Consider the following 13,779-nt stretch of genomic DNA (forward strand, 5'->3'; position numbering starts at 1 on the left):
GTATCTATTACGGTTGGGGAGATACAAGGGGTGTTATTAGTTAGCTGCCTCACCCTGTATATAAATAATGATAAGTCTCTTAAGATATGTGCGGAGGGTGGCAGACCAAACAGCTGCTATTGTTACTTCGCCTGAAACACTACCAAGACGTGCAGTCTTCCGCGTAAGCTTGGTGGAGCCTCCAATAAACCTGGGCAGAAGCCTGGTATTTCAGGTAACCAAATCGCTAACCAAATAGTTGAAACATCTAGATCATCCCATGACAAACAACGTACTTCCAAAATAAAATCAGTAATTCAGCCATCTAGACGCTCAGTGCCCAAACAAAACCAATTTCTCTTCACCATTTACATAGACTGAATTGGATGAAACCTTGAAACAAACTAAACTTGGTAGAGCATCTAGTCTGGATAATGTTGTTGTGGTCTTCAGTCCAGAGACTGGTTTGGTGCAGCTCTCCATACTACTCTATCCTGTGCAAGCTTATTGATCTGGATAATAAACACCTGAAATTTCTGATAAATATGGGTAATGTTGGAAAAAAAATGGCTGGTCTGCTTCTTCTCCAACATCTTAGAAAGTGGATTACTTCCCAGTGAACTAAAGAGAACAAAAATAGTGGCGATTTTGAAACCAGGTAAACCAGCTGACCATCCTCAAAGTTTCAGACCAATTTCCCTTTCAAACTGTACTTATAAACTCTTGGAGAGGCTCATTTATAATAGAATTAGCAGCTTCATTCTGGAACATATCCAAGCTGAGAAAGCAGGTTTCAGACCACAGAGAAGTTGCTGCAACCAGGTACTCGCCCTAACGACTTTTGTAGAGGCTGGTACTCAAGAAAATGTGAAGACATCTGTCACATTCGTGGACTTAACCATGGCATATGACACATTCTGGAGAGAAGGAATGGTATGCAAATTACTAAAAATAATGTGATACCAAAAAACTGTAACTCTCATCAACGCCATGTTAAACAATAGATATTTCTGTGTTTACTTGGGTGAGAATGTGAGCAAGGAGAGGAAATTAATTAATTGTCTAACACAGGATTGTGTCTTAGCCCTCCTATTATCCAACCTACATATCCAATCTCTCCAGTACCAGGTCAACAAAATTCTGCTATGTGGACGATATCGCTTTTGCTTGTAGAACCAAGGATTTCGAACAAGTGGAGACACTTCTCACAAAAGATCTAGCCATTATGAGCCACTATTTTAGAAAGTGACAACTTAAACCCAGTACAAATAAAACTGAAGTATGTACATTCCATCTGAACAACAAACAAGCTAACGCCGAGCTCAGAGTGAAACTTAACGGAAGCACTCTTTGCCATAACAAGTACCCTAAGTACGTTGGTGTCACCCTTGACCACACCCTGTCATATAGGAAACATCTTTGAAAATACTGCTGCCAAGATAAAAACTCTTTAACAGTATTATTAAAAAATGGCGTGGAATGACATGCGGAGCTTCAGCATATACCTTGTGAACATCATCCATTACACTGATCTTCTCAGCAGCTGAGTATTGTGCCCCTGTGTGGCTAAACAGCTGTCACACCAACTTGGTCGCTGTCAAGTTGAACCACGGTATGAGGTTAATCACTGAAACAGTCCAACCAACACCAGTTTATTCGCTTCCTCTGCTGGGCACCATCTATTCATCCGCAATCTGTAGAAGTGATGCCTTGCTTAGGGAATACTGCAAACAGCAGGACGACCTGGAATTACCCATACAGGAAGACATACCAAGTCTACAACCAAATAGACTCTGTACAAGAAACCCACCATTATGTCAAGCAGAACAGTTAGATGCCAGTAGTACTAGGGTGAGAAACTTGTGGGATCAGAACTGTCAACTTATTGAAAATCCTGAAGAGCGTGAGGGGTTCCAAAAGTATAACTGTGATACTACTGGCTCAGAACTCGACACGAAACTTTGGGTCAAATTGAACAGAGCTCACACTGGGCATGGATGATGTGCAGACTCTCTTTCACAACTGGGATGCTAAAGAGTCTCCAGTTAGGACTGTGACATTAGAGATGAATGTGTCTTGTATTCTTATCAGGGAAGTTGTAGTGACCTCATGAAAGATGATGAAACAGCTCTTATATGAATTAGCAATTGATATGTAATTAGTTTTCTATTTTTGTATTCTTGTTCTAGACGTATACTAATATCATCTACCTGTATTTCTAAACTGCATGTGAACCATATGAATAAATAAATAACTACCAATTATCATTGATGTCTTGTAAATTAATGTCCATGGAAGTTATCGCTTTATTTCATTTCTCCTTGATAGCAGCGGTTCCGGAATCCTTTTCTTACTAGATAAATAAATTTCTTCTGACGATGTCACGTCAATAAGGTGCCATCTTCTTGATATAAAATATTTGTAAAAGGAATCATTATGGACATAGGTTTTTCCTCCTACTAAATAAAACTCCACTTCAGACTTGTAAAAAACCTCTATTGAGATAAAAGTTTACACTTTTTTGCTTCACACAAAAGACAGAGCATCTCCATAAAAAATCATACTGTGGAGGTGTCCAAAACAAGAGAAGTGATTGGTAAAAGAAGGCTATTAACAAGTGAACACTAAAAGAATTGAAATTACTGAGATAACATTGACTTTATACCGCATGTAGTATAATCTTGTTAGGTTTATCTTCCTATAAATCACGAGAAAGACAAAAAAAAAAAAAAAAAAAAAAAGTCTTCCAGGTATCCTGCTTTAGGTACATTACAGGTTGGCAGGAAGACCAAGGGTAACTTGCAATACACATCCATCATCAGCAACCATTGAGTATTCCAAAGAGGTCTGGCAAAATCCACTTGAAGACATTGCCATGGTTCCATTGGGCATGGCCAGTAAAAAAAAAATTGCTCCATATTGACTATGAAGTGAAGTGAACGGTCAGCTGTTCTATATGGGCAATCTGTGTCCGGTTACGTACAGGGGCACTGAGTTAATTACTTGGTATGCGCTGCTCCGCAATAACTTCAGTGGAGCAATTGCCGCACCTCTAGCTGGAGGGATTGAGGGATCAGGACTTGCCCATTGTTGTTCTCTGTGTGAAGGAGGAGAATACCTGTATACACAGATATAATGTGCTGGTGTGTAAAGTAACAGTGCAGCAGGGTTTTATGTATTTCCCTTAGATTCTGAAGCCATCCATTACTGCAGAATCACTCAAAGATCTGGGTCAGATGCAGTCAGTTGTCAGTGTTGGAGTGCTGGTCTGTGGGTCTGTACAGAAGCTCATACTGGTAATTTGATAACAAGAAGGTCCACCGTTGCAACTGTCCTTGGTGGGAGAGGCTAGGAGGGGACTGAACTGAGCCATCAGCTGCCAGTGGTCAGTAATAAGATAAAAACTTCCCCTAAAAGTACTGATGAAATTTTGTATCTCTAAATAATTTGATTGCCTCTTTTTTCCATCTGACTATACTTGCATTCGTTTTGCTTTGAAGTTTCAGAAGTGTAGGCAAAGGGCCTGTCAGTAATACCTACCCTGTGTGAGAGCACACTCAATTCCAAGAGCACAGTGCATCCACTGCAAGGAAAATTGAGTTGAAATCAGTGAGACAGCCATCACTGAGAAGGGCATCATTGAGATACTGAAAAGCTTGCTGACATTCATTGGACCCACAAATGAAACACTTTCCGGCACAGCCAGTTCAGCAGAGCAACAGTCTGTGCTGCTTTAGGGAAAAATTTGATATAATATATGGCAGATCTCTGTTTACCAACAAATGTAACTGTGATGGGTGGAAAAATGAACACTTTGCCTTATTAAATTTGAGACCCACTTCTGAAAGCATTTGGAATAGACACTCCCAAGTTGTAGAAATTTCATGCTGGGTGTGCGAGCAGAAGTCATGTCATCCAGGCAATTGGAACATGAAGTGGCCCTTACTGTCAGCTGTTCCAAAACCTGTTCAAAAATTGTGGAAGCCATTGTACTACCAAATGGTAGGTATTGAAATTGAAATAGCGCAAAATGCATATTTGGGGGGGGGGGGGGGGGGAGAACCATCCAGTGGCACTTGCTAATATTCTCCTTATACGTTTATATTTGAAAGTAAGCTGACCTGGGCCAATTTGTCTGCTAAATCTATGGAGCAAGAATCAACTTGTTTTGCCAACTTATTTAAAAAAAACTATAATAAACCACCAACAGTAACACACTCTTCTAAACTAAAAAAACAGTAACAATCCCATCTGCGGATCAAGAAAATTATAATTAATTACTATAATCAGAGTTCCCTTTGACTCTATACCCGTACAACTATTCCATGTCAAAGTCGGCTGTTAGCAGCTGGTAGATAGCCTAACATGATGGAAGCAATGTATCACAATTGTTGCGGAAGAGAGGATGATCAAGGTGGCACACCGCTGGACCGGCCAATCTTCTCCACACTCGGCAAGTCAAGAACTGCCTGCTGAGCGGCTGGCCTCTGGCTTATTTACACTCATGCTCATAAATTAAGGATAATTGCAGAACGTGGTGCCACACAATGTGGCACTAAACAAAACTGGTGCTAATAGCATAGGCACATAGGGAACACACATGACACATATCTGTAAATCCATGGTATTGGTGATAAGTTGGGAAAATCTACCCAAAACACATGTGCTACAAAACGTTACTGTGTCCTGCGCGTGTATCCGACATCAATATGGGATATGATGACCATGCACATGTACACAGGCCACACAACTGGGTTGTGTACTCTGGACCAGGTGGTTGAGTGGCTGCTGGGATATAGCCTCCCATTGTTGCATCAATGTCTGTTGGAGCTCCTGAAGTGTCGTAAGGGTTTGAAGACGTGCAGCGATACGTTGACCGAGAGCATCCCAGGCGTGCTCGATGAGGTTTAGGTCTGGAGAGCAGGCAGGCTACTCCATTTGCCTGATATATTCTATTTCAAGGTACTCCTCCACGATGGCAGCTCGGTGGGGCCGTGCGTTATTATCCATCAGGAGAAAGGTGGTACCCACTGCATCCCTGAAAAGGCGGACATACTGGTGCAAAATAACGTCCCAATACACCTGAACTGTCACAGTTCCTCTGTCAAAGGCATGCAAGGGTGTATGTGCACCAATCATAATCCCACCCCAAACCATCAGACTACGACCTCCAAACAGGTTGCTTTCAAGGACATTAAGGAGTTGGTATCTGGTTCCTGGTTCACACCAGATGAAAACCTGGTCAGAATCACTGTTCAGACTATACCTGGACTCATCTGTGAACATAACCTGGGACCACTTTTCCAATGACCATGTACTGTGTTCTTGACACCAGGCTTCACGGGCTCTCCTGTGACCAGTGATCAGTGGTATGCACCTTGCAGGTCTCTGGACAAATAAACCATGTCTGTTCAGCCATCTGTAGACTGTGTGTCTGGAGACAACTGTTCCAGTGGCTGTGGTAAGGTCCCGAGCAAGGCTACCTGCAGTACTCTGTGGCCGTCTGCGGGCACTGATTGTAAGATATTGGTCTTCTTGTGGTGTTGTACACCGTGGATGTCCCATACTGTAGTGCCTGTACACGTTTTCTGTCTGCTGGAATCATTGCCATAATCTTGAGATCACACTTTGTGAGACACGGAGGGCTTGTGCTGCGATCTGCTGTGTTTGACCATCCTCCAGTCGCCCGAGTATTCTACCCCTCATAACATCATCAATACATGTTCTTTGAGCCAGTTTCAACACACAGTCACCATTAGCACATCTGAAAACGTCTGCACACTTACTCGCTGCACCGTACTCTGACATGCACCAACACACCTGTGCGTATGTGGACTGCTGCCAGTGCCACTGTGCGACGACCGCAGGTCAAATGCGCCGCATGGTCGTACCCTGAGGTGAGGTGATTTAAACTCACAAACTGCCCACCAGAGCATTGTTTCACCATGTATCAGCATTATTCATAATTTATGAGCATGAGTGTAGTTCTGGGTGGAAGGATATTTCTGGGACTATTTGCACACAAGTGATAGCCAGGAAATAGTTCGTTGATCATCAAGCCCCCTGCTGTTGGTTGATGCCCTTTGATGGACGTTGGCAGCACCTACTTGTTTGTTGTCAACTGTGGTACTTGCTTGTAAACACTCTTGCATCAGCCACACTTCGCAGCGGAGTCTGCAACCTGCATCGCTGGTATGTCTGGAGTGTTGCTGCTGCAGTAGGCTTCTGTGGTGACTGCAGCATTGTCTATAACAAGATTCGTACACCTCCTTAAAATCCTTAAGAAATTTGTATTTCGGCTACTAAATTTTAAGGGCCCTTAAAAACTCCTTGTTTTTATATGTCTTCCAAAAATTATTGTTGCTGAATATGTCATTTTGTGAAATGATTTCTGTATTTTTATTTTATTGTATTACTTCTGAAAAGAACATTTTGATGCGGCAAGTTTACATACCACATGGGTAGCTTGACATCATTTTCAGCTGCCATACGAAAATCAATACACATTACATGACATCTCTACAAACGTCACAGTACCTGTTAAGAAATTATGAATTGCATCTCTGTATTAGTGTGTACAATGACTTCCATGTAAATGTGACTCTTCTGTGTTTTTACACGTTAAGATTGTGCTGCACGTTATTAATTTCATGTTATTGGTTTGTGTATTATGTCAATGTGAAGATTATATGTTATCTTTAACATTGGTTAAAATCTTGTGCACATCGATGGTTAAACAACTGTCCAGAAGTATCAAGAGCCATAGAAATCTGGGATGACGTATAAAAGTAGTTGTCCAGTGTTGAAAAGGGAAATTTAGTTAAACCAGCTTGTGTCATTTACTGCCATACAAAACACTGAAAAAGATAAGGTTATATCTGTTGAGATAAACGTCTTCATTTGCTTTGTGAAATTTACTGAGCCATTTTTGACTGACTATGAAAGTGATATACCCTATGATCATCTCTGGTGTTGCAGTTCGTCTTATTTCCATGCTTGCTGAGAAAATTGGATGAAGAATTCTGCCTTATGCAAGACACCTTTGGAGTTTTGTTTTATCCAGACATATTTCAGCACTTTTTGTAATATTTTCAGTTAGTGTCTTTGTTTCCATTGTATAAAATTATTGTTACATATTACCTTTTGGAGGAAATATTTGGTACTAAATATTTACATTTGTGAATGAAGTGCTTGTTGTCATGTATAGAGTTGAAATATTTACTTCTTGGCCAATGAATAGTATGTTATTTATTACAGTTTGTCTAAAGCTTGTAATACATCAAATTTTTTTATAGAAATGAATATGAATAAGAATAGGAATATGGTTGTGTTGTTAAAATGTTCTGTGCTTATCGTATTCTTTTGTGCATTGGACTTCCATACATTTTTGTTGAAGCTGCAGGCGGCGGAGGACACCGGGGTCACTGGCACTTGTCGTAATCATGAAAATCCTCTTCTTGTAAATTTCCTCTTAACTTACTTAAATAAATAAAATGCTTGATACGGCTCTTTAACATTGTATTATTCACTCACACATATAATACATCAAGATCGCAATATTTCATCTCTAAAATCGCACATCTTCATCATCCTTCTACATACGAGATAGAATGCGTCAGTCTAAAACAAAAACCAGTACAACAAATTGAATGAGGAAATGTTTCTCATTTGACTGCGCCTTACCACGCATTCGTCTTTGCCTGCCCTCTGGTTACTCAGTGTTTCAATTTTTTTTATTTTTAATATAAATCTTAATTTTATGGCATCCTGGGGGCCTATCATCATGTACTTATACAGGTTCTGGTTTTATAGCTTATTTGGAAAAAATATGTATGCTTTAGTTAACATACTTCAAGGGCTCATCTGCATGCAAAAGCGATAATGTAATTTTTCGTGCTGTCAAAGACATGATATGAAATGCTATAGATGAACAATATGTAATTGCGGTGCAAAAAAGGAATTGTACTTTTAATATTGTGCTTCAGCTTTTTCCCCTCTTGCGCTAAGTGGTGAGATAATCTGTTTCTGTACAGACGCATTTTGTCATTGCTCCGTAACTCCAGACATTTTGTTACATACTGAACATAGACAGATTTAAAGAGGTGCATCAACGTACTCATTTATATTAACATACTTGATACGCCTGGGCATTGAGTCAAACAGAGCTTGGTTGGCATGTACAGCTTCAACACGATACCACAGTTCATCAAGAGTAGTGACTGGCACATTGTGACGAGCCAGTTGCTCGGCTACCATTGATTACACGTTTTCAATTGGTGAGAGATCTGGAGAATGTGCTGGCCAGGGCAGCAGTCGAACATTTTCTGTATCCAGAAAGGCCCATACCGGACCTGCAACATGTGGTCGTGCATTATCCTGTTGAAATGTAGGGTTTCGCAGGGGTCGAATGAAGGATAGAGCCACGGGTCGTAACACATCTGAAATGTAACGTCCACTGTTCAAAGTGGCATCAATGTGAACAAGAGGTGACCGAGACGTGTAACCTATGGTACCCCATACCATCACGCCAGGTGATACGCCAGTACGGCGATGACGAATACACGCTTCCAATGTGCATTCATCGCGATGTTGCCAAACGCGGATGTGACCATCATGATGCTGTAAACAGAACCTGGATTCATCTGAAAAAATGAGGTTTTACCATTCGTGCACCCAGGCTCGTCGTTGAGTACACCATTGCAGGTGCTCCTGTCTGTGATGCAGCGTCAAGGGTAACCGCAACCTTTGTCTCCAAGCTGATAGTCCATTCTGCTGCAAACATTGTCGAACTGTTCATGCAGATGCTTGTTGTCTTGCAAACGTCCCCATCTGTTGACTCAGGGACCGAGATGTGGCTGCACGATCTGTTACAGCTATGCAGATAAGATGCCTGTCATCTCGACTGCTAGTGATACGAGGCCGTTGGGATCCAGCACAGTGTTCCATATTACCCTCCTGAACCCACCGATTCCATATTCTGCTAACAGTCCTTGGATCTCGACCAACGCGAGCAGCAATGTCGCGATACGATAAACCGCAATCACGATAGGATACAATCCGATCTTTATCAAAGTCGGAAATGTGATGGTACGCATTTCTCCTCCTTACCCGAGGCACCACAACAACGTTTCACCAGGCAACGCCGGTCAACTGCTGTTTGTATATTAGAAATCGGTTGGAAACTTTCATCATGTCAGCAGGTTGTAGGTGTCGCCAGTGGTGCCAACCTTGTGTGAATGCTCCAAAAAGCTAATCATTTGCATATCACAGCATCTTCTTCCTGTTGGTTAAATTTCGCATCTGTAGCACATCATCTTCATGCTGTAGCAATTTTAATGGCCAGTATTGTATTTTATTAATCTCTTGTATATATATATATATATATATATATATTTTCTTCATTTTAGTAGTTTTAACAATGATTTAAGTGGCTGCGACATGGCAGAGGTTTGTGTGCAGTCTGATGGAAAATTATAAAGTGCTAGCATAAAACAACCACAAGCCAATCTTTAAGGCAATTTTACTACAAGGAGTCCGATATTTCACACGGTAATGCAAAAATATTTAGCAAACACGCGACCTCAGCCACCAACGCCATTGTTCGCCTGCCAGACAGTGTGTGAGGAAATAATATTGTTTAAAATTAATACTCTGAAATATTATTGATTATCTGATCTGTATTCTCATCTTCACACGCAGAAGCAATATTATTATTATTTATATTATTTATAATACCTTACATGAAACCATTGAATATTTATGCTTGTAGCTGTGAGTCTGCTACACAGTCTACAACCTGTCATCTGGAAACAGCAAAACATAATTTCTATTTTTGTTTATTACGCTTTTCCGAATGAAATTGAGTATGTATTGTGTAATTTTGCATGTTACTTAAGGCTTTGATGATGTGATGTTTGTCTCCTTTGTTTGTGGTGTGGTAAAATGCTGATTTCTACCACTTTTTTCATTTCACAGGCATTTTCTGTCTTTTTTTCAAACCTGCACAGTGTTTTCGCTGCCATTCCATGTTGTTGCAGCTGGGGGTGGGGTGGAGAGAGGGGGAGGGGCGGGGGGTGAGGTTGTTGTGGAAAGGCATCTAAAGGGAATGTTTTGCGGTATGAGGCAGAGGGAAATTTAGTTCTTGGGGCTGATCATGTGAAGTTTTCTTGTTGGTATTATTTGTATAGTTCTTTATTGCACAGTGATGTGTATTCATTTAGTGCTCTCTTTCCTTGGATTATTGATTTTTGGATTTGATTGTTTCCTTCTCATGTTAATTTTTGTTATACACCATTAATGGTTTTAAGAATGTTTCAATGTTCGTTGGGTGGTGGTCTGTGAATACTGGGTGAGAGCTATTGCTTTTCAGTGCTCTGAGATGTTCTGTGTCCCTCGTTCTGAAATTACTGCATGTTTGACCCACATATACAGATTGACAGCAGTTGCAAGTTAGTTAGTTCATATCAGACTGGCTGTGTTTGGCAGTGTTGGTGGTATTTCTTCCATGTCTATTTTGTATTGTATTGTTCGTTCGTTCTGTATGCTACATCGAGTCCTTGTTTCTTTAGTATATTGCTCACCCTCTGTGTGACTTTGTTTTTGGTCATTGTGTGCTGTTTGTTGCTGACTGTCTGCAGATTTGTTGTATGTTGTGTTGTTTGTGTGTGTTTTCCACGATTGTAATGCCTGTTTTTGTGTTTTGTGGTTTATTTCATCTACTCTCTTTGTATCATATCCATTCTCCTGTGCAATTTGCTTTTTGTATTCAGTTTTTGTATGTAATCCTGTTTGTTCATAGGTGTTTTGTTCAGTTTGTGTAGTAAATATCTGAAGCTGGCTTCTTTGTGAGGCATGAGGTGATTGGATTGGTTAGGAATAATGGTGCTGGTGATTGTGGGTTTCCTGTAAATTGTGAAGGTGTGTCTTGTTGCTCTTGTGTATGGTGAGCTCTAGCAATTTAAGTTTCTCGTCTGTTTGTGTTCAGTGAATTGTATCTGTGGGTGGATGATGTTTATGCCCTCATCGAATTCTTTTATGCGAGGCTGTGATTCAGCCGTTAGGCAAATTATATCGTCTACATATCTGTACCAACATATTATTTTGTACTGTTTTGGCATTACTATTTTATCAATGATTTACTTTTCTATCTGATTGAGGAAAATGTTAGCTACGAGGCCACTGGTTGGGGATCCCATAGGTACTCTGGTAGCATAGGATTACCACCCAACAACAAACACTGAAACTGACTTAAAGATTCTTAAAACTAGTAACAGCGTATACCAAAAATTAACACTAAAAGAAAACTATCTCATCCAAAAACCAATAGCCAAAGGAAAGAAAGTACTAAATGAATATACATCACTAAGCAATGAAACCCTCTTTGCCACAATTTAAGAACTATATGAATAACACCTACACCAAAACTTCACGTGATCAGCCCCTAGAACTAAATTGCCCTCTGTCCCATACTGCACAACATTCACTTTAGATGCCTTTCCATAACAACCCTCCCTCCCCCTCCCCCTCTCCCCTTCCCCCCCCCCTTTTCCCTCCCTCTCATCCTCTGTCCCTCCCTCCCAGACCGCGCGCGCACACAAACGCACACACACACACACACACACACACACACACACACACACACACACACACACACACACACCAAACAACATAAACAGCAACAACGCATAAAATCTGCTTGCCTCACCCAGACAAACATGTCACAATACGAATGAATAAGACACAGCCGCAACAACACAGAATTGCAGCGAAAACACTGTGCAAGTTTGAAAAATTGCAGAAAATGCCTGTGAAATGACAAAAGTGGTAGAAATCAGCATGTTATCACACCACAAACAAAGGAGACAAACACCACAACAACAAAGCCTCAAGTAATATACAAAATAATGCAATACATACTCATTTTCATTTGGAAATGGATAATACACAAAAATAGAAATTACGTTTTGCTGTTTGCAGATGACATGTTGTAGATTGTGTTGCAGACTCACAGCTACAAACATAAACATTCAATGGCTTCATGTAATGTATGTAAACTAATGCATACATACTTTTTCTAAACAAGCTTTAAAACAAGAACCTTAGACATATTGTAATAAATAACATACAATGCATCAGCCCTGTAACACATTTCTCAACTGTGAAATGTAGCAAACCACGTATAATATTTGACAACAATCACTTCATTCACAAACGTAAATGTTTAGTGCCAAATGTTTTCTCTAAATGTTCATATGTATTAACAATTTTACAGAAGGGAAATAAAGTAACCCACTGAAGATAGCACAAAAAGTGCTGAAACATGTCTGGGTAAAACAAAACCCCAAAGGTGTCTTGCATAAGGAATCTCCATAAAAGGAACATTCTCTATAAACAGAAAGTTGGAGGTAGAAAACTTAAAGGAGTCTTCTTATAGTGCTTTGAGAATAATCAAAGCCTACATCAGCTTTTGTGGTGGCTTACTAAAAGTGGAAATCTCATAAGAGCTTTTGTATTCAGCAAGTAATGCTAGGCTGAAATACATGCTGTATCTTGACTATAAAAAAAGCCGAGGCAGTTGATGCCTCTGAAAGAATGAAAAATTGAAACAAGAGTTGGAATCATTAAAGAAGAGGAGAGGAAGTTTAGAAACTGATGTTGGAAAGCTAAGAAAATCTGCTGATGAGTTGTCAGAGAGAGCAGAGAAGACTATGGACATTGCACTTAATTGTCAGTCTAACACTTTCCAAAGAACAGCTTAAGAAAAAGGAGGAAATAAATGAAACTGAGAAACAAATTGAAGAAAAAAACGTGATACTAAATGAGCAAATGATTTTATTTTATGCTGCTGTTACATGCTGAAATGAATTTGTTGAGTAAAAAGTGACCAAACTTAAAGCACTTCTAGTATTTTTGAAGTTTAAAGTGTTATATAAATTATGTGATTAAACTTCCCTATATTTTTCTCAACAGTTTTGTGAAGTGTTAAATATAATTTGTGGACGAACTGAGTGAAACTTTTTTTATACTATGATATAAAAATTAATATCATTGCACAAGGTGACATTTATGCTAGAAACTTCAGATTCATTGAAGAAATTTTTTTAACAGTGAGGTAAGGTATTCTTGTAATTTTAAGTTTTATATATTTTATGTATAAAATAATTTGTTGAAGCATACTGTTATGAAATTGCAGCTATTTTATTTGTTAATGGTTTTTGTGTACACTTTGTATATATGTAAGCAACAACTCCTTAATTTATGTATTTATTTATTTATTTTTTTAAAAAGAGCGTACGAACTATGCATAAGTTCATCAGGCTAAGGCAAGGGGAAGAAGTCACTTTTTTAGAACAACCAGGGGGATGCCCACTGAGTTGTGGAAACAAGTTGAATTACTAAATGTCTTGCAGCATTTGTAGTTACTGCGTGACTCTGAACGGCATGTGGGAGATGTCGAGCACAATAAAATCATGGCTGAGCATTGCCACCTTGAAGTAATTGACTGTACTTACTACAGTTTGTTGATACTGTCGTGACACCGTAGCATTCACTTACAAGACCTTATCTTGAATAGCAAGATGAAAAATATCAAAAGAATCAAGACTAAAAGTGGTCAGGCTGTCCTGGGAACATAGTACATGAAAGGTCACAGTTTTAGTTACATTGTGGAAGGTTTCTGGTAGGCTGCAAACAACTAATCCAGGAATGCGATGTTCAGTATATTCTGATAGTGTGGTGTGATGTTGCTGCAGCTATGGGCTCCCAAACAAAGCTTATGTATTTATGTTCACTAATCTATGA

At 39.7% G+C, this 13,779-nt stretch overlaps 1 protein-coding gene across 1 annotated transcript in view; it reads left to right on the top strand.

Annotated features, from left to right (window-relative positions):
- LOC126161613 (NFX1-type zinc finger-containing protein 1-like) overlaps window positions 1–13,779 on the top strand; it is a 392,892-nt gene that overhangs the window by 123,302 nt on the left and 255,811 nt on the right. The window lies entirely within an intron of this gene.

Source organism: Schistocerca cancellata, chromosome 2 (genome assembly GCF_023864275.1).
Source record: "Schistocerca cancellata isolate TAMUIC-IGC-003103 chromosome 2, iqSchCanc2.1, whole genome shotgun sequence".
Lineage (NCBI taxonomy): Eukaryota > Metazoa > Arthropoda > Insecta > Orthoptera > Acrididae > Schistocerca > Schistocerca cancellata.